General features: G+C 33.4%; 1 long non-coding RNA gene across 1 annotated transcript; it reads right to left on the bottom strand.

Annotated features, from left to right (window-relative positions):
• Window positions 1-795: 795 nt before the first annotated feature.
• LOC139850600 (uncharacterized) lies at window positions 796-10,632 on the bottom strand. Its single transcript, XR_011760080.1, has 4 exons — window positions 10,340-10,632; window positions 9,321-9,419; window positions 1,385-1,572; window positions 796-1,134 (listed from the first exon to the last, which is right to left on the bottom strand). It is a non-coding gene; the product is annotated as an uncharacterized lncRNA (long non-coding RNA).
• Window positions 10,633-26,086: the final 15,454 nt, after the last annotated feature.

Here is a 26,086-nt window from a genome sequence, read left to right on the forward strand (position 1 = left end):
GCTCTCTTTCAATCTTTTTTCTTTCCCATTTTTTCTATCAATTTTTACTCTTTAATTTTACTATTTCAAATTTTCACCTTAATTACTTATTCTTATCTTCTTTTACATATTCTAGGAACAATTTATCAAAAAGTTACGGAAAATGATCATTTTCAAGAACGAATATTGTCGAGACCAAATGTATATATGAAATAACTTTCTTAAAAATACCTTACTACAAATGAAGAGAGTCCGCAGCAACACGCTGCGAACCCCAACTCTCGTTTTATCAATGTACTCTAACATTCAAACAAATAAACAATAAATAAATGTCCATATAGAAAACCAAAAGAATCTCAAGCCTGTCATGAAGTCCAAAGTTGCTCAACCCAAATAAACGTCAAGCTTGTCATGAAAAATTGAAAACGAAAATGTCTCGGTCCAAGTGGAAGCCCAAAATAATCTCAAGCCTGTCATGAATTCCAAAATCATCCTACGTAACTAATGATCCATGCAACAAAATGTAACAAAAATACAGTAGCAATACCAGAATTACAACTTAATGAGGTCTCGAAAATTTTTTCGATACTAATTATATTTGAATGTTATTTTAATAGTAGTTACCTCTAAGAAAACTATAAATTAGAAAAATATATGGGTTTTGACTAGTTAAATTTTGTGGTGTACTGTAAAATTTAAAAGAAATACTATAAGTTTGAAAAATATATGGGGTCCTCCATTTAATTTGGTGGTGTCCTATGCAATATAAAGGGTATTTTCTAAAAAAAAAAATTTAACTAGTGGTGTCCCATGACCCCACGGACTTATATATAGACTCGTCCCTGCCAAAATAACGTAAATTGTGCATCAAAATTGAGCGTGTATTCGTCAAAAATAACATTTAACTAATGAGCAATGTCTTGTGACATTAGACACTAACAAGTGTAGAGGGCCGCGCGTTGCTGCGCTAGTGGATAAATGATTTTTGTTTGTGTTGTTTTGTATAGGTGAATGCATATAGATTTTAATACAGACAATATAGACTATAGTTTCCGTTTAACATACGGAAGTTCTAGACATAGAGTTATGAAGACTACATAGAAAGTTCTGATGTGCCTCACGATCACCAATGTCCCGATAATAATGTGAAAACACCTACAGAGCAGAAATTATGAATAGTTATAAAATTTGTAACAAAACTATGGTTTTTCAAGGAAGATAAAATGACATAATAGAAACAACACAACATTTGTATCTGCAAATGAAAATGATGAACATAAAACAGCAACATATATTTGACTCCTGATTCAACTACTATAAGAAAACAACTAATCCAACATAGTATAAATAAAAGATTTTCAACCTTAATAATCATAAACAATAAAAATTACAGATATATTCTTACATGACCAGTTGCCATGTTGATCAATATCCAAACCACAAAGAAAGCATCAAATATGGCTTTGCTGCAGCGAGGGTTTGGCATTTTTGATTGTGCGGTATATGAAACTGTCCATGAGTAGCGAAATCATTCAACTTTGTCAAAAGTACGCAAGTGCTGCATCTCATGTTAACTGAAAGGAAAATAAGTACCTGTGAAATGAACATACTATAAAGTCTTAAACTCTATTGTAGCTAAAATTAGAAATTACAAATATTGGGTACTGTTGGAGGTTTTATTGAGATTTCGTGTAGGGTAAAATAATCGATAGCCGGATAAATCACTGAATCGTGGTATCACTTTCCGAAAGTAATTATTCGACCCTTATTGCCTGGGTTACACGAATATCACTTTGGGATAAGACAGAGATTAGTTCTTGTTATTGGCAGTAAACAAGAACTCTTTTGCATAAGAGTATTAAGGTGTTTTTCGTATATATTATTCTCATAAATGATAGTCTCTATTTATAGGCACCCAAAAACAAGTATTATTCCACGATGGAGATGTTTCACTAACTAATTTCGTTTTCAAATCTAAAACAAATCCTTTACATAAAGTTGTTTGTTTTATTTCAAACATCCTAAACAAGGAAATCGTTTTCAAATCTAAAACAAATCATTTACATAAAGTTGTTTGTTTTATTTCAAACATCCAAATCAAGGAAATCGTTTTCAAATCTAAAACAAATCCTTTACATAAAGTTGTTTGTTTTATTTCAAACATCCAAATCAAGGAAATCGTTTTCAAATCTAAAACAAATCCTTTACATAAAGTTGTTTGTTTTATTTCCAACAACCAAATCAAGGAAATCTAGATTAAATCCTTTTCATAAAGTTGTTTGTTTTATTTCCACCTAGTGCAAGAATAATACTTCCGTAATCACTCAAATTTGTGATAATGGAAAACCATTTTCGGGTCCGGGCAATCTATCACTTAATGGGTGTACACTCCGTACCTCCTAACCCATTTACAAGTATAGATTAAATCCCTCAATTACACTAAATTTCTAACAATCCTCCCCAATTTAGTGCAATTCGTTTCATGAGAATTAAACAAATTAAAACAAAAACTCATGCATAAATGAAAATATCTTGAAGATTGAATTTTCACCTTAGTACATTACACATTCCAAATATTCGAGAATCAGGGTGTTCTAAGAATTGAACCCTTCAACCCATTTTGAATAACTGAAAATAACATACACATAAGTTTTCAAATACTCTAAAGCTATCCTGACACTTTACAAGCCATGTGTCCATATCCTTTCATGAATGTATCCAAAGCTAAAAGTCCAAGCTTTGTTGAAGCGGCAAAACTTCACATTCACATAGGTAGTTCACTTCAGTCATGCACCTGCTCTTGCACTTTTTCAAATGAACTATTAAGAAGCTAGACTTCAACCTGACCTTCAGCAGGTCCGAGTACATACCTTACCTTGGGATGATATAAAATTTATGTACTCCAAATTTCTAAGTATAAGCCTTCCGCATTGAATTCAACTTCTAATTTTCATCAGAAGGGAATTGGGTATCTTATAATTAGAAATTTATGTGGACTTTAAACCCATCCCCACAGCAGACTTGTCAACCAAGTCTCTTGCCAATCCCTTCGTCAAGTGATCAGCTAAATTCTGTTGTGACCTTACGAACACTATAGAAATCACCCCATTCATGATGAGTTCACGAATCATACTATGTCTGACACCTAAGTGTCTAGACTTTCCATTGTACATCTGGCTATAAGCTTTTGCCAATGTCGCAGCACTATCACAATGGATAGACATGGGTGCTATAGGTTTAGGCCATAATGGTATCTCATGGATCAAGTTTCTAAGCCATTCTGCTTCTTTACCAGCAGCAGCTAAAGCAACAAACTCAGATTCCATCGTTGAGTTGGTAATACATGTCTGCTTTTTAGAAGCCCATGAAATAGCACCTCCCCCAAGCAAGAACACCCAACCACTCGTTGAAGAATGATCTTCAATATTGGTTATCCAACTCGCATCAGAATATCCTTCTATTACAGAAGGAAATCCACTGTAAGATAAACTATATGCCATAGTTTTCTTTAAATACTTCAGTACCCGCCTAATTGCTTGCCAGTGATGAGTACTAGGATTACTAGTATATCTACTCAGTTTTCCCACAGCAAAAGCAATATCTGGCCTTGTACATGTCATGGCGTACATCAAACAGCCAATCACCTGAGAATACTCAAGTTGTGATATAGCTTTACCTTGGTTAGGCATAAGCTTCTCACTTGGATCAACAGGTGTACTCACAGGAGTACATTCAAAGCAATTAAACTTTCTCAACACCTTCTCAATATAATGAGATTGAGAAATTGAAATTCCTTTGCTTTCACGTTTGATCCTAATACCAAGGATAACGTCAGCCTCCCCCATATCTTTCATGGAGAACTTTGATGACAAAAATTCTTTTGTTAAATCAACTTGACTTTGGTCAGTCCCAAAGATTAACATGTCATCAACATATAGACAAATTATAACTCCTTTACCAGAATCATCAAATTTGCTATACACACATTTATCTGCTTGGTTCAATCTAAAACCACTAGATAAAACTACTTCATCAAACTTCTGATGCCATTGCTTAGGTGCTTGTTTCAAACCATATAAGGACTTCACAAGTTTGCACACCTTGCTTTCATTTCCTGGCATGACAAAGCCCTGAGGTTGGTTCATATAAACCTCCTCATCCAAATCACCATTCAAGAATGCTGTTTTCACATCCATCTGGTGAATAACCAGATTGTGAATTGTAGCCAAAGCAATCAGCAGTCTAATGGTAGTGATACGTGCCACAGGAGCATAAGTATCAAAATAGTCAATTCCAGACTTTTGTCTAAAGCCTTGAATGACTAACCTTGCCTTGAACTTTTCAATAGTTCCATCCACCTTCATCTTCTTTTTGAAGATCCATTTGCAACCCAAAGGTTTGCAACCGGGAGGTAGATCAGCTAACACCCAAGTGTTATTGCCCATGATGGAATCCATCTCATCATTAATTGCCTCTTTCCAGAATGCAACATCCTGAGACCTCATTGCTTCATCATATGTTTTAGGATCATCATCAACATTGAAACAATATGAATATTGGGTAGAAACATCATCCCTAGAACCTTCAACTAAGTATAGTTGAAAATCTGGTCCGAATGATTTAGGTTTCCTTTCTCTTTTGCTTTTCCGAAGCTCAAGTGACTGATCAACAGCCTTTTCAGAGACTTCATCATTACAATCCTTATTGATTCCATTGTTACTTGGAATCATATCCTTTGGTCTAGGTATAGATGAAAATCGATTTTCATCAAAGATTGCATCCCTTGAATCAATCACAGAATTGATTGAGACAAATTCATTAGGCTCTATTACATAGAACCTATATGCCTTGGAATGTTCAACATATCCAATAAAAATGCAATCTATACCTCTTTCACCTAAACTTTTCTTTTTGGGATCAGGCAGTCTTACAACCGCCCTACAACCCCATACACGAAGATAATTCAAGTTAGGTTTCCTTTTATTCCAAAGTTCATAAGGTGTAATCTTGTTTCTTTTGTTAGGAACTCTATTAAGCAAATAACAAGCTGTTAACATAGCTTCCCCCCAAAATCCTTCACTTAAACCCGAATAGGATAACATGGAATTAACCATTTCCTTAAGGACCCTATTCTTCCTTTCAGATATACCATTTTGTTGTGGAGTATAAGGAGCTGTGGTCTCATGGATAATACCAACGGATTGGAAATACGATTGGTCAATGTATTCACCTCCCCTATCTGTTCTAAGTCTTTTAATCAAAGCCTTTTGTTGTAATTCTACTTCAGTTTTAAATATTTTAAATTTATCTAATGCTTCATCCTTAGTATGTAACAAATAAACATAGCAAAATCTAGAAGCATCATCAATAAAAGTCACAAAATATTTCTTGTTTCCTAAAGTAGGAGTAGCATGCAAATCACATAAATCACTATGTATTAATTCCAAAATTTCAGTATCACGATGTACATTTTGAAATGGTTTCTTAGTGATCTTTGTTAACATACACGTTTTACACTTTTCATTGTTCATGTCAAAAACCGGTATTAATCCATCTTTAGACATATCTTGCATTCTTTTAAAGTGTATATGTCCTAGTCTAGCATGCCAAAGTGTAGAATTATTTATGCTAGAAGTAGATATAAAAGCAAAATTAACATTCAAGTGATTAATGTTAAGTCTAAACATTCTATTGCATAAATAACCAAAACCAACAAACATACCATGTTTTGACAAAACAAACTTATCAGATTCAATCACTTGTTTATAACCACAACAATTTAACACACTACTGGAAACTAAATTTTTTCTTATTTGTGGTACATGCAAAACATCAAACAAACAAATAGTTTTTCCAGAACTAAAACACAAATCCACACTTCCACGTCCATGAACAGAGGCTGTTGACTCATTTCCCATATGAAGAATTGATCCATCAGTCACGGACTCGTAAGTCTTGAACCAAAATCTATCCTTGCATACATGGGTGGTGGCTCCCGAGTCAACCCACCACGCGACATCATCATCCTGCACAAAATAAGCCTCAGATATATATGAAACATAATAATTCTTATTTGAATTATTAAATATATTCTGACCTTTCGAGTTGTGGTTGTTTAAACCATTTCCCGAACCGCTTGTGCTAGATCCTTTGGCATTATTATTACCAAAAATAACCTTGCAATCCTTTTTTATGTGTCCAGTTTTACCACACTTCCAACAAGTCAATTTAGACTTCTTGTTCGGATTAGCCTTGTTATAACCTCGATGTTTACGTTTGCCCTTTTTGTCATTATTACTAGTGAACTTTTTATGTTCCACCATATTGACAACAGACGTACCAGCAACTTCGTTGCTCTTTGGCTTGTCATTATCCTGCAACCTGAGGGATTCCTCAATACGCAGATGACTACCCAACTCAACAAGAGTTAACTCCTCCTTCTTATGTTTCAAAGAATGTTTAAATTCTTTCCAAGATGGAGGTAGTTTATCAATTATGCTTGAGACTTGAATAGACTCATCCATGTTCATCTTATGTTGTGTGAATTGACCAAGTATACGAATGAGCTCATTGTATTGTTCCAAGACCGGTCTAGAATCGACCATCTTGTAATTATTAAAATTACTAACAAGGAACTTTTTACTAGAAGCATCCTCAGACATATACTTGGTTTCTAAACAGTCCCATAGTTCTTTAGAAGATTCAACATTTAGGTAAATATCAAAAAGGGAATCAGCCATACCATTGAGGATTAAACCTCTAGCGATGTAGTCATCGTTCTCCCACTTGCACCTTTTCCGAATTTGTTCAATAGTGGCATCATCACCATGATCTTCAGGAATTGGTGTGCTGAGTACGTACACCACACTCATGCTGCTCAGAAAGAAGTGCATCTTCTTTTGCCATCTCCTAAAATCAATTCCCTCAAACTTATCAAGTTTGGAGAAATTCGCCGTCATGTGTTTCATCGTAGCCGCCATCGATTATAACGAATAATTACTTTCGATTGTTGGAGGTTTTATTGAGATTTCGTGTAGGGTAAAATAATCGATAGCCGGATAAATCACTGAATCGTGGTATCACTTTCCGAAAGTAATTATTCGACCCTTATTGCCTGGGTTACACGAATATCACTTTGGGATAAGACAGAGATTAGTTCTTGTTATTGGCAGTAAACAAGAACTCTTTTGCATAAGAGTATTAAGGTGTTTTTCGTATATATTATTCTCATAAATGATAGTCTCTATTTATAGGCACCCAAAAACAAGTATTATTCCACGATGGAGATGTTTCACTAACTAATTTCGTTTTCAAATCTAAAACAAATCCTTTACATAAAGTTGTTTGTTTTATTTCAAACATCCTAAACAAGGAAATCGTTTTCAAATCTAAAACAAATCATTTACATAAAGTTGTTTGTTTTATTTCAAACATCCAAATCAAGGAAATCGTTTTCAAATCTAAAACAAATCCTTTACATAAAGTTGTTTGTTTTATTTCAAACATCCAAATCAAGGAAATCGTTTTCAAATCTAAAACAAATCCTTTACATAAAGTTGTTTGTTTTATTTCCAACAACCAAATCAAGGAAATCTAGATTAAATCCTTTTCATAAAGTTGTTTGTTTTATTTCCACCTAGTGCAAGAATAATACTTCCGTAATCACTCAAATTTGTGATAATGGAAAACCATTTTCGGGTCCGGGCAATCTATCACTTAATGGGTGTACACTCCGTACCTCCTAACCCATTTACAAGTATAGATTAAATCCCTCAATTACACTAAATTTCTAACAGGTACAATGAATTTGGAAAACACTATTGTTTTCATTCAAATTCTTTGAATTCGGAAAACTTTAGCTTTTGATGTTCTAACATAACCATAATGCACTGATTATATTATTTCAACATGTTCCAAAATGGATGGTCCACTCTGACTATGACATGTTTATAAAGAATTGTCAAATGGGTCAAACGTCTTGAAAGTCGTTTACATGATTCATGAAATAGAGATGTTTACTATGATAACACTTCATAAGCAAACTATTTAAAATTTAATTTTTATATATTTTAGATTTGAAAGAAATGTATGTTTTTAGTCAACCAAGCTCAAACCCAATTTGACCAATTACCAAACACGTGACTCGCCCATTTTTCAACTTGCATTTACTTTTGTAGTTTTCAGGGATTCAATCCCCTTTATAAGCGGGCTGAACTCAGACAGAACATTTATACACATTATATATGCAATGACAGCAAAATGGAAATCTATATATGGCCATTTTGGATTTTTGGGTAGAAGAATATTAGGTGAAAGATTATGAAAGTTTTGGTTATAACATTTTATATTGATCAGTCATGTTCTACACACCAATATGTTAAGTAAAATCTAACCCGCTCTAAAGAGAGACACTTTATGTATAAGAACCAACAAACTCACGAATTATGTGACCAGCCCAGTTATGACAAACATGTTACATAGACATCAAATTCAATTTTTTCATTCAATCATAATAACTTACTTGATTTTAGCCGAAGTCTTGTAATCAATGTCAAGTGTAACTAAATACCTTCAGACTCATGTAGAATGGTCTTCTAAAAACAGGCCCATAATAAATTTTTAGAACACATGTTGCTGTTGCTGCACAACAGCAACCCAGCAGCTGCTGCAAACCCTTCATTTTGACGCTTGTATAAAACACGTTAACACTCGACAACACCAAACATATTATATACCATTTTAAAGAATGTCGGGAATGCTTTCTATCATTATTAATACTTATCATCCAAACTCAACCATTTTCAAGTTACGGACCCACAAAGTAAGGCCAAGAGTCATTTTAACACTTTTTCCCAAAATGACACCAAAAATGTTTGGTTACCCAAACTCTTATCCAATATATCTATGTGACCCAAAATCACTCCAAAGTTTAAAATAACATTATAAACCTGTAGACAATTTCAAATTTGCATAAATAACGTAAACGGGTCGAAATGGACAATTATGACTCAAACGAATTATAATTTCCAACCTCAACTAAAATAAGTTCAAGACTCCTTTTCAAAATACCAAAACATGCCAATACACTTAACACGACATGGTGGACGTGTTTTAACCATTCCTATAAGTAAGGTTTTGTTCTTTATTGGGTAACAAACTTTTCAGGCAATCGATAAGAAATTCATAAGACAATCAGCGAAAAACATTAGTCTAAATATATTTAGTTACACTTTTATATTTTATTATATCAAGATTCCTAATTACATAAACAAAATACTATATGATCTAGTAAATAGAAAATGAAGATTAGTCACAAAAGATATAAACGTGTAACTAAATACCTTTAGACTCATGTAGAATAGAAGGTTGACATGGCAACTGATTGCGAGAATGTGTGATACCAGCAGAAGAATGAGAAAAAATAAGTCCATAAGTACCCACTGCAAGTACAACGATATATATTGTCAACAAATATATATCAATAGTTTAATGAACACCTTCAAATACATATACAACATGATATACCAAAACCAACAGAAGTTATCAACCTATAAAAAGGCTAAAACCAACCAAATGATATATACATAAAGCAAACAGTGTATCAAACATTTCATCAAAGATCTTTTCATTCATTTTCACGACTATGCATGTGTATGTTTTCTTTTGGTACATGGATTTGACCCAACACAAAAAAATATGAGATTCGAATGTTAAGTAATTGAAGAAACAAATCAAAGGTACTATGTGAAACAACCCAATTTGATACATGAATCATTTGCATCAATCTTAACCTCTTTTTGCACTTAACTTATTGAAACACTCAACCATAGAGTATAAAAAATTAGAAGTGCTATTACATGTAGGTAAATCATACCTCAAAGGTACTGCAATTATCAAATAATTATTTCGTTTCAAAAGAGAACTCACTTATTAACTTGTGAAAGTCAAGCCAACTAAGTCCAACATAGATAAATCTAATTAAATTTGTTAATACTGAGTATGGCACCATCTGTATGCATACAAACCGAAATTAAAACTGAAAGCAAATAACTCTGAGAAGGTAATTAGAGGTTCTACTTTGTTCGTTGAAACATATTAACAAATAGTTGTAATACATAAAAATATGCTTGCACTATAGCTGGTGCACAGCCACCACATAACCAGCAATATGAGCAAGGGGTTTTAGCAATTTATGCTACCTTCAATAACTAAAAATTGAAAGAAAATTTAAAAAAAAAAAAAAAGAACAGAAAAGTTAACCCAAGTCGAAAATAAAAACGGAAACCCTAAAATCTACCTCCAAATTCCACAAAAAAAAAAAAAAAAAAAAAAAAAAAAAAAGAAAGAAGAAGAAACATACCTGAATCTCATCTCTCCTTTAGTTTGTGATTCCAGGGTGAAGGCGACAACTGATTTCGGCCAGCGAAAGCAACCGATGTAGCCGAGAATTCACACAAATGATTCCTGCTAGCGGGGTTCGTAACGATGAGTAATCGACGGTGTGGAGCGGTGGTGATGGCGGTGATGGGGTGGTCGTTTGTGGTGCGTTTGGTGTCGTTTGGTGGTGATGGCGGTGATGGGGTGGTCGATGGTGGTTCGTTTGAAAGAAGAGTGAGGGAAGAAGAAATGAAGCAAGAAGAAATGAGCGGTGTTTAATTAGGGTTAGACAGTAGAACAGGAACGTAAACAGTATAACAGTGTCTTTAGGGGCTTTAGCCAATAGGATTAGGAGGTGATTTACGGGATTTAGTATATTGTATAGTAGCTCATACTTAGTTTTAAACAAGCCATTGAATAAAAAATGAGGCATAAAATTACAATTACACCCCTGTGATCAGTAACCGGGTTTGCTTATTAATATTAGAGGATGATAACTCGAACATATATAAGCAGTGTTGTAAAAAACCCGATTACTCGCCGATTAATCCCCGATTAATCATTTTTAGGAGCAATCCGTTCCGATTTCCAAAAATCCGTTTAATGAAACGGTCAACGTCAATTGATGGATCAAAATCGAATTTGGTAATCAAAGTCAGTCAAAGTAAACAATAGTTAACATTTTAACATGAATTTAAACTAGAATTTTATAGTTTGAAGCAAAATGAACAATTTTAGACAACTATGTCAAAAATTATCTATATATTTATGGTTTTTTTTTCTATAGTTACACATATAATTTTTAAAATTTTATATTTAAATGTATACAGTACAATCCGATTAATCTCCGATTAATCCCCGAATTACCGATTAATCATTCGAAAGTCCCGACCGATTAATCCCCGAATAGCGAATTTTGCAACTTTGTATATAAGCATATATAGTCACTCATTTATTTGTTTCTATTATCTGATTTCGACGATTTAGAGGACCTCGACATTTAACCAATAGTTCATTTATGCTTCTGAGTTTAAGTTTTTAGTATTTAGACATGTTTGTTGTTAGTTAGTTAGCTATATTTTACCCATCTTGGTGGCTGATATTTTGTTTAGCTTAGTTGGTTTGTTTTTCACTTTTTGCGGTATGTTGTTAGCATGGTCGGTCATAAGAATTTTAGTTTCTAGAATGAGGTGAAAAAAGGTTTTTGCGCCCTAACGAATAATATAAGCTATTTTAAAAAGACCCCAGGCCTTATCGAATAATATAAGGAAAAAAATGTCGTTTAGGCATTGCTAGAATGTAGTGGCCTTTCAATTTTTTTCTGGGGTCTTTGATAGTTGTTTTTTGGTATATTGTGTTTCGTTTTCACTACTTCAGTTATGTTTTCTTAGTTCTCATGTTTCTCAAATTTTCGATTGTGCATGTATACATAAAAAAATGTAGGCCCCTAAAAATCTTGTGCCCCGAGCAGTCGATCAGATTGCTCCCCCTCCCGGACTCCCATGGTTGTTAGGCTAGACTTTTGATTCCTGGTGATTATGTTTTTTTCTCATTGATTTTCGGATCTGATATTTTATGAGTGTTTTTCTTAAAAATGTAGTCAGTTAGTTTATCGAAAGAAACTGAAACTTTCATGGGTCGTCGGATATATCCTAGTGATTATGATATTTTTTTTAACACACACTTTGTCAACAAACTCCAACTTACAACCTTAATTTTTAATACCGCTAGGCCACAATCACTTGATGATATTGTTATAATACGACGATTTCAATCAAGAATACAAAGCCGTGTTGACTGTTTTCAGCAATATGATATAAAACTAGTGAAATGACCCGTGAAACCACGGGATTGGTTAAACGAAACAGTTTAATGATATGTTTTAGGAATTAAGTGAATGTAAATGCTAAAGTCGTTTAGTTTAATGACCCGTAAAATCACGGATTCTGACTAAAAAACTTGTCGTTGTTTTTACAAACATATAGAGACATGTATTTTCGCATACATATGTAACGTAATTAATCTCGTAAAAAGAATCCATATTGAATATTAATATTATAATAATTATTATTATAATTATAATAATAATAACTAATAATAATAATAATAAAGGTTGCTTAAAAATTGAGTATTTATATTTTTAATAATAATTATTACTAATAACAAATGGAGGATGATTCTCACACACTGTTTTTTGATCCTCACACACCCTTTTACCCTATTATTAGAGAGGAGTTCAAGTAAATTGGTGTGTGAGGATCAAAAAACAGTGTGTGAGAATCATCCCCCATAACAAATGCCTTTTGAAATTATTTTAAAATTTGTAAAGATTAAATTATATCTTAATCATAATAATTAAATCATAATTAATTGTAAATTAAATTGATTTATGATATCATCCAAGTGAGTTAGATTTTTTTGCTATTTTCTTTTTGATTTTTTTCAATAAAGGAAAAATGACTATTTAAGACATCATCTAGCATTTTAATATTAACTATACATAAACAGAATTTATTACGTATCTTTTTTAAAAACCTTTACATTTTTAACTTTAAAGCATAATCATGACATTAAAGTTACATTGTAGATGGCTAGATGAATATTTCCATAAATAGAAAAATATTAAAGGCATGTTAAGTTGATCATTGTGATTAAAATGTGTAAGCATACAAGAGACAATCGCATGAGAGTTGCACAAATTCGATATCAATCATATTTATCTTTATTCATTGTCATCTTCATTTGCTTAAAAAAAGTGAGATTAACCATTATCGATTAACTATTCATTGGTCAATTAATAGGAAATGATACTTAATTTGCATCATCATTAATTGGATTCATTGAAGGTACAACTATAATGTCGGATCGAAAATCATCTTTAAGATACGTATTATTTGTCCGTAACATTTGATACATTGAATTCATCCATAATTCGTTTTTGTTATTAAAATTAAACAATAATTTTAATTATGGTGGTTGTTCTAATGATCGTATTCTAGTGGTAGCGTTTGATTCGAGATTTGATTAGGTTTGGAGATGTTAACATGTTTTTATATAACTTGCTAAGGTACATTATTCTGGCGTCACAATAGAGAACAACAATAATCAGGTTTTACTACACGTGTGAGTTCATATTGTTCGGAACGATTAATGAGCCTAACAATACTTGACAATCTTATCAAACTCACAAGACAACAAACGAATGTATGTGATGAGCATGAAGAAAATATCAAAACATAAAAACAACGAGGATTGAACAAGGTTATATTTAATCAAACTTGATTACTTTAATCTTCGGCCAACCAAAGAGTATTGTTTTATTAATTTTCGTAGGTATACATTACAAGATACATATGGGGGTATATATAGTGCAAAATGATAACGAATTCGAAGCAAAAGCGAACTCCTAGTCCAAATCCAATTCTAGTTGACAGTAACCTCGCGGTCACCATCGAAATCTCGCGGTCGGGAGGCTATTGTTTTCACGACCTGTTCAATCTGTTGAAATCTCACGGGCAACATGCCCATGTTCGCGATTGCGAGATCCAACGCCACCAACAATCCATCGTTTTTGTTTAACTCGATTCGCACTCAACAATCTTTAACTCGTAGAGACGTTAAACGACACTATCTGACTTCATCCTACAGCAACAACCCAACCAGCTAATTACAAACTCCTTTTGATACCGTCGGTTGAAACACCCGAATCACGCCGCACTTCACTCGTTATCCCACACGAAAGTGAAGTATTTTGACACCAAAAAATAACGTTGAGCTATAGTTCAATCTTTACTAGCTTAGGACCAAGAATCTCTTTGTTTAGGAGATATCGGGTCGTTTGAGCCCGACCCGACCCAATCGCCCCCATTGCCCAAGCAAACCACTCGTACACAATATATCCACACGATTTACCTTTCCGACAAAGAATAAACCCGCTGGTAGAATGGACACATAGACAATACTGATTATGACTTAGCACGAGAACGCGATTGTACACTTAATCGTCCACCTTACCGCCTCTGCTTTCAACGTCGGAACACCAACCACATACGTGCGCACGAATTTTGACAAACCTGTTTTTTTTTACTCCGAACCAACACACATTGTACGGATGTATTATTAACCGTGACTCCTAGAAAAACCTCTTGTTCATCTTCTTCGATCGATTGCAACAAAGTTGCCATTAGAGAAGATCTACCCGGAGTAACGCAGACTCTAGTGTACCCTATTCGACCCGAATCTCCACTAGTTTCGACTCCTCTTGAGCTTCCACTCAAATAAGATCCCTCAACAATCTTAGAAAGCATTAGAACGTTAGTACTTTTAGCACCTACAAAACCACCTAGCCATTTCTCAGAAGGAATATCAACTATATACATGGTTCCCCTTTTGTACCCGCGAGCAATAACACAATCTCTCTTAATCACTATCCACATTGATCCCCGCTGGGACATGACACCTATTGATAACTCCTAAATTATACAGTATTTTGATAACATTTTAAGGAGTTATCTTAGTATTTTAAAGTCATTTTAATCCTAAAACACTCTAAAATGGGTAAAAAGGGGAAAAAGGTAATTCTAATGATTTTATTGAAGTTATGTATCAAACAGGATTAAAAACAGGAAAAAAATTGCAGAAAATTTTGAAGCCGCCGGCCTGGTACCAGAAGCCGCCGGCTTGGACAGAAAGTTCCAGAAAACTCTAGAACTCTGCATAAAACACCAGAATTCGAAAGACAGCAATAAAGCCGCCGGCTTGCATTTGAAATCGCCGGCCTAAATCCAGTTTCGTGTACTTAAAGCCCAAGAAAAAGCTAAAAATGGAAATGAAATCAAAAAGATTGCCGGATCTCTGAAGCCGCCAGCTTGGCAACAAAGCCGCCGGCTTGACTAAAGATGGTTACGCGTTTATGTGCTTGCGGATCACGTAAAACTTGCAAAAGGGTTCACCGACCAATTGAAAGCCGCCGACTTCCCAACAAAGCCGCCGGCTTGGCCAACGATTTTGAAAAGTATAAATAAGGGCATTCTGTATCAGTTTTCAATATAATTTTGTTCTTATTTCGTTTTCTTTTAGGGTTTTCTCTAAAAACCCTTAGGTTAGGCTTTATTCTCAATTGTAATCAAGATTATCAAAGTTATTAATTCAAGTTTCTTTTCATGTACCTTTTTGAGGTATGAATCTATCTTTATATTATCGTTTATTCTGTTTTATTTACTTTAACTGCTTCTGTTCGTCTTCCACTATGAACTAAACATTCATAGTGGTTACATGGATGAAAACTAAAACTTTATCTGGGAATCAGATGAAGCTGCGGGCTTCACCAGACCAAGCCGCCGGCTTGACTGGAATAAAGCCGCCGGCTTCGTGCTCTAATTCGTACAGTTTCTGGTTCTTTTCCAGATCTGTATGGTCGAGTTTCTGTAATGATATTTGAAATGTTTTGAATATGTTATGCTTTAATATGCTTGTTTGTCATGCTTAATGATTAGATAACATAATTTTAGGATTGATTAATACTTAATCCAACAATCTATTATTCGATTCATGCTACTTGTTTAGATCTAGTCCATCAAACTTGTTAAAATTGAATTGCATGCAACTGGTTAAACAACATAATAGTGATAAATCTGTTTAATTTAAATTACGATTATATAATAAAGTTTGATATTGTTAAGGTTAACTGAAGATCCTTTGTTTGGATATGTTTAATCAATGATTGCATAAAAACTTAGTAGTAATTGACTTTTAGTTAGTAACTTGAGTTGATCTACTTGGTGTTTAATAGCTTATATAATTTGTCAGTCTATTTGGATGTTGATCCGCATCATAAGGTTGATATGTATCATGTAATTGAATTGAACATGATGAATTGAGATGTTAGTTATGCACATCACATATCTAGCATATGCTTTAAGTCATGCCTATTGAATGATACGCAACATTTGTCTTAACCTGTTTAGGGATAATAGTTGTTCTATGATTATTATCTTGATTTGTGTTAATATAAGTTATGAAACTTGCCTAATATGATTCTCGTATGAGTATTCGTTCATGTAACTGCTTTTATTTATAATTGTTTATTTTGAATCTTCAATTCCTTATTTTATTGTTTTATTATTTTATCTACTTGCAATCATCTCTTTCCTAAGAGATAAGAATCTTTATCTTTAAAAAGACATAAAAATCCATTTTTAGTTCTTTAATAAGAGTTAAGCTATATAAAAAACAACTTATAACGCATCTACGCTCTTTTGGGACGATAACCTAAAATACTACATATGATCGGGTCTTGTTGCTCGTTAGGGTGTTAAAGTGTATTAAATAAAGATTTTATAAATTTAAAAGTTGAAATTCAAATTAAGCACTACTATACACACTTTTGACACATCAACTTTTTGGCACCGCTGCCGGGGAGCGCGGTAAATACGGAAATTGGATATATAGTGGTTATTGATATTGCTTGAAAACAAGTGATGACGGTCTTCCTTTAGGGGAGGGTTGCTGGGGTTCCGATTTAAAGGCTCCTGCTCGAACCCAGACGCCGACAGTCACTTAAGTATTGAAAGATTTAATAAGCTGATTTATGTTTGATTATTCATTGTTATGCGATATAAGTTGTTATTTAATATTTATATTTATAATTATGTCATTAATATTTATTATTGTGTTTATCAAATTAAATTTTATTAATATATTAAAAGATATCCAACATATTCTTATAATGATAAAATTATTAAATAAAGAGATTATATTAAATTATATCCTCACCATAAAATCTAGAAAATTTTCTCCTAAAATATTTCTTTTTATGATTTTAGATCACATGAATACCCGATCCAAGAATCCCATCTTAGAAGACATGTTACCCAATCCCGATATATTATTTAAACATTCTAAAGAGCCGAATATTATTAGGAAATTAAACTTCGATGAGGGAACTACTTCTCATAGTTCATTGTCTAGTACACCGTCTAGTCCTAATTCTAATTTGGGATCTCTTTTTGATTCAGACATTAAAATGACTACTGAAAATTTAATGGAAGCGTTAATGAAAGCGGGTCGAGAAGGATTAGTTCACGCTATTACTCAACCAACTATAAAAGAAAATTTTGACATTAAGGGTCCTATCTTTCACTTGCTTAAGGATAACCAATTTAGGGGTACTGAAAAAGAAGATGCTAATGCTCACATTCGAAACTTCAAGGATATTTGCAATCTGTTTAATATCACTAATGTTGAAAGTAATGTAATTTATCTTCGCTTGTTCCCATGGTCGTTAAAAGATGAAGCTAAGGAGTGGTTAAGTTCGTTGCCCGAAGGAGATATCACTAGTTGGGATACTATGGTTGAAATTTTTTTTAACTCGTTTCTTTCCTGCATCCAAAACTGTCACCCTTTAAACTGAAAATTGCTAATTTTTGTCAGAAAACTAATGAAAGACTTTACTCTGCTTGGGTTAGATTTGGTCAAATGCTTAGGGGTTGTCCACAACATGGCTTAGATACATTCAAAAAGGTAACTACTTTCTATAAAGGTTGTGACATAGCTACGAGAAGAGAGATTGATACGTTTGTTGGAGGAAATATCGTGAGTAAAACTGCTGCCGAAGATGAATCGTTTATTAACAAGTTAGCTGCTCATTCCCATGAATGGCATCAAGACTTAGACATTTCCCGTTCTGTAAATTCTGTTAGTTATGATTCTGAAGATATGATTAAAGCTATAAATGCGCAGTTGGATAATTTAGGAAGGCAAATTGAAAAGCTTACTAAAGAAATGCATATCATTAAGGTAGGTTGAAAACGTCTCTTATGTGAATCAATATCAAGGAAATCCGAACTACCGTAATAATTATAATACACCTTATCCTACTAATAATAAAAATCCACCTGGTTTCTATCCTGTTAGAGCACCCTTCATTCCAAATTCGTCTCCTCATGCTCAATCCGAGAAGAAATCCAATCTTGAAAACGCATTCTAACTTTCATCAAAAATCAAAATGAAGCTAATGATAACATCAAAGCTCAACTTTTCCAAGTACAAAATAATCATCAAGCGTCCATTCAAAACTTAGAACGAAATGTTACTACGTTATTCAAACTTGTCGAAGGAAAAGTCCCAGCTGAATCTGAAAACTCTAAGGATGTTCGTTTTGAGAAAGTTAATATGGTTAGAGAAGTGAAAAAGGTTGAAATTTATGAACCTGGTTTAAGATTCTTATGAGAATATGAAATGGAAGAAGAGGAATATGATACTGCTGATGAAGAAGATAAGTCAAAAGATGCTAAAGTTCAAGGTCTTGATCGTGATGATGTTATTTTCATGCATGAACTGTTTGATGAAGGTAAAGAGGTTAATGAAAAAGCTAGTGAAAAAGACGAAGTTACTAGTGAAAAATCTGAGTGTGATAATAAAGAAGATTGGTTAGCTGAAACTATGAAGCAACTAGAGGAAAGAAGAAAGGAAGGTTTCCGCCCTCTTTATTCATTCACTGTTGAGCCATTAGAACCATCTGAAACACCCGAGTTTCTTGTTATGCATGTCGATCCAGGATAATTCCAAGTCCCTTGCTTAATTCGTGGTCCCATTCCTATCATTGGATTAGCCGATACTGGTTCTAGCATTAACGTTATGCCGTTTTCTGTCTATAATCGCTTAGGATTGCCACCTTTGGAACATATCCAAGGGATGTTTGCTTTTTCGATAGCCATTACAAAAGCCGTTGGGGATTGTTAAAGAAGTTGAGATCATCGTTGGTTATGGTTTTTATAAGGTTGATTTTGTGGTTATGGACATGGAAGAAGATCCTATAACTCCTCTAATTGTAGGATCACCGATTTTAGCTACCACTCGTGCTACGATTAACTATGCAAATAATACTTTGATTATTCGTTATGGTGCTTTTATTGAATCTCTTCCGCTAATGCCTAGATCTAGAGTTCCACGAACAAATGTGAAAATGGTTAGAGTTGATAAAGAGGATGATGATGATCTCACGGTTGATAAAATAGTGACGGAATTCATAAAAGAACAATATAAGATTAGTGAAGAAGTGAGGAAGCAAATCCATGAGTTAAAGGTTAAATTTGAAATGTCGTTTCGTAGGGGTCTTAACACCACATTGAGTTTCTTAGAACAAATTAAAATGTTAAATGAGATTGAGAAGAACAAGTGTGGAGAGAATAAGCCTAAGGAGTGATCCCGATGGAAGAATGAGTCGCGCAACCGACTCTATAATCAAAACTACATATCCCTATATGTTTATTACAATTATGTTTTCTAAGTATTTCATTATTTGTTTATTTAATTATGAATGTAAGAGCAATATAGCTCCTAAGTGTTAAAGTGATAAAGTGATTAAAGTTATTAATAAAATATTATGTTTGTGTTATATTTCGCATTGTTTAAATCTTTGTCAAGTTGTTTATATTAACTTCCAAAGAAATCCACAAAGTGTTCCGCAATCATTCTACGATCCTACAATCAAGTAATATCACTATTTCCCTTATTTTCAATTATATCTTTCATTTATTATTATTTGCAATGAGGGCATTGCATAATCTAAGTGTGGGGATAGAAGTGATTACTCAATTAAAAGCTTAAAAAGATACAATATTTCCCGAAAATTTGAAATAATTAAAAAGATGGGTACAAATTAATTTTTTTTTAGGAAGTAAAGTATAAATTTTTAGTCAAACTTATGTCTTTTACTAACTTAATCTTAAAATAATAATAGAACTACTCTCAATGTCGAGATCGGATTACTTGTTTAAGATAAAAAGTAAACGCCAAATATGGTGAAACGATTGCAAACTTATAGCCATTACCATATGATATAATAAGCATCGACCACTGAGGCAGCAAAAGAGTCCCAATAAGGGCCAACTTAGAAAAATTGCCAAATGTAAATCTATTTGCAAAGCATGAAAGCAAAAGAAATGAAATTTTAAAAGAGCCCAATGAAGGTCAATGAGAGTGATAAGAGTAAGAGAAAAGAGTTTCAATGAGAACCACACACTTATAAAAATTCTATTTAGAAAACAAAAGAGTCTAATGATGACTAAATTGTTTAAATCTGATTTAATAAACATTAGGGCCACTTGTATTCCTTGGTCTGGTTCCGACTAGTTCTTATAATAATAAAAACTAACTTTTAATTAGACATATGTTTGACTTTGCATTTTACTTCAATTCTATACCCATTTAAATAAATATGATTTATAAAGTTTACTTGAAGATAAGTAAAGTTTTAAGTGTGGGAAATTTGATAACTCCTAAATTGTACAGTATTTTGATAACGTTTTAGGGAGTTATCTTAGTATTTTGAAGTCATTTTAATCCTAAAATAAACTAAAATGGGTAAAAGATGAAAAATGTAATTCTAATGATTTTATTGATGTTATGTATCAAACAGGATCAAAAACAGGTAAAAATTGCAGAAAATTGCTTGAAGCCGCCGGCCTGGTACCTGAAGCCGTCAGCTTGGACATAAAGTTCCAAAAAATTCCAGAATTCTGCAGAAAACACCAGGATTCAAAAGACAGCAATAAAGCCGCCGACTTGCATTTGAAGCCGCTGGCTTAAATCCAGTTTCGTGTACTTAAAGCCCAAGAAAAAGCTAAAAATGGAAACGAAATAAAAAAGATTGCCAGATATCTGAAGCTGCCGGCTTGGCAACAAAGCCGTCGGCTTAACTAAATACGGTTAAGCGTTTATGTGCTTGCGGATCACGTAAAACTTGCAAAATGGTTCACCGGCCAACTGAAGCCGCCGGCTTCCCAACAAAGCCGCCGGCTTGGCCACCGATTTTGAAAAGTATAAATAGGGGCCTTCTGTATCAGTTTTCAGTATAGTTTTGTTTTTATTTCATTTTCTTTTAGGGTTTTCTCTAAAAGCCTTAGATTAGGCTTTATTCTCAATTGTAATCAAGATTATCAAAGTTATTAATTAAAGTTTCTTTTCATCTTCCTTTTTGAGGTATGAATCTATCTTTATATTATCGTTTATTCTGTTTTATTTACTTTAACTGCTTTTGTTCGTCTTCCAGTATGAACTAAACATTCATAGTGGTTACGTGGACGAAAACTAAAACTTTGTATGGGAATCAGATGAAGTCGACGACTTCACCAGACCAAGCCGCCGGCTTGACTGGAACAAAGCCGCCGGCTTCGTGCTCTAATTCGTATAGTTTCTGGTTCTTTTCCAGATCTGTATGGTCGAGTTTCTCTAATGATATTTGAAATGTTTTGAATCTGTTATGCTTTAATATGCTTGTTTGTCATGCTTAATGATTAGATAACATGATTTTATGATTGATTAATACTTAATCCAACGATCTATTATTCGATTCATGCTACTTGTTTAGATCTAATCCATCAAACTTGTTAAATTAAATTGCATGCAACTAGGTTAAACAACATAATAGTGTTACATCTGTTTAATTTAAATTACGGTTATATAATAGAGTTTGATATTGTTAGGCTTAATCGAAGATCCTTTGTTTGGATATGTTTAATTAATGATTACATGAAAACTTAGTAGTAATTGACTTTCAGCTAGTAACTTGAGTTGATCTACTTGGTGTTTAATAGTTTATATAATTTGTCAGTCTATTTGCATGTTGATCCGCATCATAAGGTTGATATGTATCATGTAATTGAATTGAACATGAAGAATTGAGATGTTAGTTATGCGCATCACATATCTAGCATATGCTTTTAGTCCTGCCTATTGAATGATATGCAACACCTATCTTAACCTGTTTAGGGATAATAGTTGGTCTATGATTATTATCTTCATTTGTGTTAATATAAGTTATGAAACTTGCCTAATATGATTCCCGTATGAGTATTCGTTCATGTAACTGTTTTTATTTATAATTGTTTATTTTGAGTCTTCAATTCCTTGTTTTATTATTTTATCTACTTGCAATCATCTTTTTCCTAAAAGATAAGAATCTATATCTGATCGTAGGGTGTTAAAGTGTATTAAATAAAGGTTTTATAAATTTAAAAGTTGAAATTCAAATTAAGCACTACTGCACACACTTTTGACCCATCACCTATCATCATCCAATTGCCCAACCGAGATCAATCTTCTTGTGAGCTTATGGATGAACCTCACGTTACTCAAGATCCAAGCATAATCCAAGTGTCTATCAACGAGATCACCAATACCTGCAACATCAAGAGTATTCTCATTCGCAACTCGAACCCTACCAGAATAGCACTTAAAATTAACCAATTCTTTCATGTACGGGGTAGCATGATACGAGGCACCCAGATCTATAACCCAAGATTCGTCAAGAACCTCTTCTTGGCATATCAACACATCCTCGATCACTGTAGTCACCACGCTCCCACCCGACTTAAGACTCGGGCACTTTGACTTATAGTTGCCAACTTGTTGACAATTTCAACACACCACGTTCTTACTCCTTGATGGCTCCTTGACCTAGCTCTTCCCGGACTAACACTTAGAACCAAACACGGATTTCCACTTAAATCATTCCTTCGAACACCTTCACTAAGCATCAAATCACGGATTCCTTCAAAAGTAAGCCTAGTCGATCTGAAGGAACCACTAACCGCCATCACAGTACCGGCCCAACGATCAGGTAATGAAGATAGGAGAAACAACGCCTCAAGCTCATCATCGAATTTAATATTAACCAATTTCAACTGAGTTAAAAGCAAATTAAACTCGTTAACATGATCCGCCGCCGAGGAACCCTCCATCATCCTAGCATTTACCAATCGCCGAATCAAGAAAATTTTGTTCAAAGAGGATGGCTTTACATACATATTGGATAACACCACAATCAATCCCGCAGTTATGGTTTCACACATAATATTGTAAGCAACTTTCTTGGCTAGAGAAATTCGAACCACCCTTAAGGCTTGCCTATCCAATAAGTCCCACTCGCCTTGCCCCGTCTCTTCCAGTTTAACACCCGTTAAGGGTTTATAAAGCTTTTTTTGATAGATTAGGTCTTCAACTTGCATCTCCAAAAGTTATCTAACCCACAAGACACCCTGGTTATCTAACCCACAAGACAACAAACGAATATATGTGATGAACACAAAGAAACAAGCAAAAATGTAAAAACACGAGAATTTAACGAGTTCATATGTAACCAAACTTGATTACTTAAATATACTCGGCCAACCAAATAGTATTCCTTTATTAGTTTTTATTATGTATACATTAGAACTTACATATGGGGTTATATATATATATATATATATATATATATATATATATATATATATATATATATATATATATATATATATAGTGCAAAACGATAACAAATTCGATGCAAACGTGAAATCCTAGTTCAAATCAAATTCTTGTCTACAACAACCTCGCGGACACCATCGAAATCTTACGGTCCTGAGGCTAGTGTTTTCAGGACTATTCTATCTATTGAAATCTCATGGGAACCAAGCCCATGGTCGAGGTTGTGAGATCCAACACCAGTAACAATCCATCGTTTTCGTTGAACTCGATTCATACTTAACACATATGCCTCGTGTAGGGTTCAAAAGTCGGGATCTTCGATTGTTTAATCTCATTATGGTCGTTGTTGCTTCTAGGATCGTTTTGATTATGATTATATTTATGGATGCTGAACGTCATTTTTGTATAAGCATTAATTTTTTTAATGCCAATAAAAATTTTAGTATCTAACTAGTCTTTCTTATACATTGAAATAGAATTAACATTAGAATTAGAATACTTCTTTTTGAGTAATAGTTAATAATACTAATAGTAACAATAAAACTGTTAAGAAATTATCTAACTTGTGCTCTAAAAGCAGAAATTAAGAATTATTTATTGCACAAAAGTTGTCATGAATATTATGAATTTTGGTTGGGTGCAAAAGCGTCTTCATTTTAAGAAAGGTCTAGTGATGTGGTCTTCGATTTGAGAGGAAGATTGTTGGGTGCAAATCCAATTTCACATTAATTAGGAATAAATGTCAAAGCCAATGTATAAGCTCATAAGTGTCGCTTTCAACTACTAATTGGTTTAAGAGTACTTTGGATTGATAGCTCATGGCTTAAGGTCATGTAGAAAATAATGAATAATACAGAAAAACACTCCAATAACGGGAGTTTACTTCTTTAATAAATCAAGAAGACAATTACAGTACATAAATCTCTCAATACTTAACGAATATACAATACTTATTATGTAACAAATGAATAGAACACTAAAAAGAACAAGTATCAAGATGATACTGTATATAGAAAAACAGAAATCAGATGAACAAATTAGAGAGCAGATGAAGATGATGAATCAGATGTGGTGGCTGTTAATGATCGGATAAAGCCACCTTATATAATTAGGTTAAAAAGAAGTTACACACTGCACCCTTGAAATCTTCAGCTCTTGACTTTAGAACACCAACTTTCTGATCACAAGCTTTAAGTTCCATTTATTCAACATTAGCCACAAAACTAAAAATAAAAACATTTCAAGTTAGACTTAACATAACAAGATAACAAGGATTAGATTGAACTAGCATAAGCTCCGGCCGCGCGTTGTGGCAGCGGCTTTAGAGTAATTTTTTTTAGAATATAAGGTAGCAACAGGTATACATATCTATTTGTTATTATGTTACAAAAGTTCTATTTGTTATATACATGATATGAGTTGCACAATATGATCGAAGAGAAAACAATCCCAGTCCTACAGCCATACTTGCACATGTTCCAAGGTCAATGAAGTAGGTGCTAATATCCAGCAGAGAGTTCCTACAAAAAAATAGGGGAAATCCAGATAATAAAAATGAGCGGGTAGAATCGAACGCCGGTAATAATGCAAATTACAAATTTGAAAGCCTAAGCATGTCATCTGAGCTAATGAGTATTTGTTTAAAAGGTCACAAATTAGATATATATTAAACTAAAGTTTCGGAGAAAAAAAACCAGAACGCGTTTTGTAAGAAAAAATTAGTGGATCAAATGGTATAGTAGAATACCAAATCAAAGAAAAAATAGAAGCCACTCTCGAACTCTAGACCTCCCGTATGAGACAGAGGTCGATGACCAGCCACAATAATTCAACATATATTCTATATGTGCAAAACTTATTAACAAACAAGTACGAAACGACAAACCTGATAAAATAAAATGGTTAAATTCTGTGTGATATTTAGTATATAAAGACTCATACTTGCAGCTCACCTAGTGAAATAGTTGCTAAGACCTCCATATGGCTCCCCTACCAGTCCATACTCGTTATCAATCTGCACCAAATATCGTCATGTCACTAATTCGGACAATATAGTTTTTTAAGATAGAATAACTGAGCATCATTTGGATTTAAAAAAGTACTCCTTCGCATACCTTCGCTCTTTAAAATATTAATATCCCTTGTGTGTGAATCCTTTTTATGCTATTTGTGTGAACCCTTTTGGATTATTTTTGAGTGAGATTTGAAGTTTATTGAGTTTCTGTATTACATGTATTCCATCGTATCAGCATTCAATTGACGTCCCGACATGCTAAAAAGTTTTTTTTTGTTCATCACCATCCGTTATAAAGAAACCCAAACGCAAAAAAATAAATCATAATAAGCAACACAACATAAAAATTTAGCAAATTGGACAATGCACAACAAACAAAACAAATAAAATATATCTAAGATAGTCAGAAGAGTAAATTACCTGTTCTAGTAAACATTCTACGAAAAATCAAATTGATCAACAAACAGC

The sequence above is a fragment of the Rutidosis leptorrhynchoides genome, chromosome 5, assembly GCF_046630445.1.
Source record: "Rutidosis leptorrhynchoides isolate AG116_Rl617_1_P2 chromosome 5, CSIRO_AGI_Rlap_v1, whole genome shotgun sequence".
In the NCBI taxonomy this organism is placed as follows: Eukaryota; Viridiplantae; Streptophyta; class Magnoliopsida; order Asterales; family Asteraceae; genus Rutidosis; species Rutidosis leptorrhynchoides.